Genomic DNA, 1930 nt, shown 5'->3' on the forward strand with positions numbered 1-1930 from the left:
TTCTTCCTGCAGGACAGCAGAAGCCTTACCACACATCACCTGCCCCAAACTGGTAATCACCTGTCACCGGCAATCACCTGACAATCACTTGACTGGAGTCAGCAAAGCAGCTCAGGCTCTGACATCACTCCTCCTCTGATCTTACTTCCTGTTCCTCTGAAATCACTTCCTCTTCATCTGGGGCCACTGACTCTTTCTCTGAGGCCCATGCCTCTAAGCCCTGTTCCTCATCCTTTGAGATCACTTCCTTTTTTTCTGAGGCCTTTTCCACTGAGGCCACTTCCTCTTCCTCCGTGGTATTTTCTTCTTACTGGTAGGCCATTTGTACTTCCTCTGAAGTCACTTCCTCATCCTGTAAGATCACTTCCTCTTTTTCTTAGGCCACTTCCTCTTCCTTTGAGATCACTTCCTATTCCTCTGAGGCTACTTCCTCTTCCTCTGGGGTCGCTTCCTCCTCTGCCCAATCCTTCCTTCTTTAAACAGTGTCCAGTCCACACAAGTCCCGGCACAATTCTGCATCCCCTGCGCCCACACCTCTTGCTCACCCTGCCCCAATCCTCTGTGTGCCATGTGCTCACTCTCCACACCTCTGCATACCTCCATCTGGCCCAGGCTGGCAGCTTGGTGCTTCTATATCATTTCTCTCCAACCTAGACCCTGCCAGCACCTGCTTTCGTATTCTTGTGCCATACCTCCGACCAGAGTTCAAGTCTCTACCTTTGTGTCCACTAAGACTGAGCACTTGGGGACCCGTGTTAAATACCAGCTCAATCAAGGGAGGCCCTGGGAGGAGGGATTGGCCTAGGTCCCACCAGGAGATTCCTGGGTGAGGCATGAGTACAGAAAGGCCCAGACTGGGATTTGTCCCATCTCCTACATGAATATTATATGATTAATATTCTAATCCCACCTTGGGCTGAAGAACCAATAAACCCATGGGTCTGGTTCAGGTCTAAGCCCAACCTCTGCCTTCATAGTTCTGATGGGTCCTCATCATCTTCAGGGGGTTGCAGAATATGAATGCAAGGGCATATTGCATGGAGGGGTTTGATAAGGAGAAATCAGGAGGAAATGGGGTTCTGAATCTCAGCAACTCAGGATAATGCCAGATATTCTAGAGTTGAGAGCAGGGAGAGACAGTGCCCATCTGCTACTGCATGTCTGCAGAAGATGAGACTCTCAGCATCTGGGGCATGTATGTACCAGGCCCACATGGGCAAACCATACTACCCAGGGTTTATCCTCTCCAACTCCCCCTCCAGGATTCCCTACATGGCGACAAGAACCAGTCTGGCATTTTAGGCATGCTCTTTCCCACAATGGGGTTCACGAACTTTCCAGTGCCTAAGGTCAACCCCAAGGCTGAGATGACATGTGTTCAAGCCCGAAAGACAGTTTTCTTTTTGTGATTGACAGATTCCCTCAGTCCAGTCTAGGGAAGCTGACTTTCAGTCCTGCAGCCTTGCATTTCCGGTGGAATCTATGGGAACATGATAGAACTTCTTCACAGACCCTCCCACTCTTGAAGATGATGTGTCCTTTCCTAATGCTAAATGCTCAGGGACTCTGTCATTGCTATTTTCTGGCCCTGAGCTTGTCCTCAGGACTTGGGCATCCTCCTTCAGGTTCTGTGTTCAAGGCCAACACTCAAGTACACAAGCCATAGCAATGCTTCTGGGTTTGGGGGTGATTAACTAGAGATAGATAGTCTCCCAGACTTTTCTGCCCCAGGCTGATTTCAACCCATGATACTTAGATCTTAGCACGCTGAGTAGCTAGCAGGGAAGGCATAAGCCTGGCCTTATTCTGAATAACAGAAACAGAATCGGTGGGTCTAGTAGAGACTCTGTTTTCAATCACTCCTTTGGAGTGGCTGTTTCTGGGAAAAGCCCCATTGAGTGGATCATCCAAGTCAGAAGGTCATGCTTGG

The sequence above is a fragment of the Dipodomys merriami genome, unplaced genomic scaffold (assembly GCF_024711535.1).
Source record: "Dipodomys merriami isolate MVZ:Mamm:240054 unplaced genomic scaffold, mDipMer1.0.p SCAF_125, whole genome shotgun sequence".
Lineage (NCBI taxonomy): Eukaryota > Metazoa > Chordata > Mammalia > Rodentia > Heteromyidae > Dipodomys > Dipodomys merriami.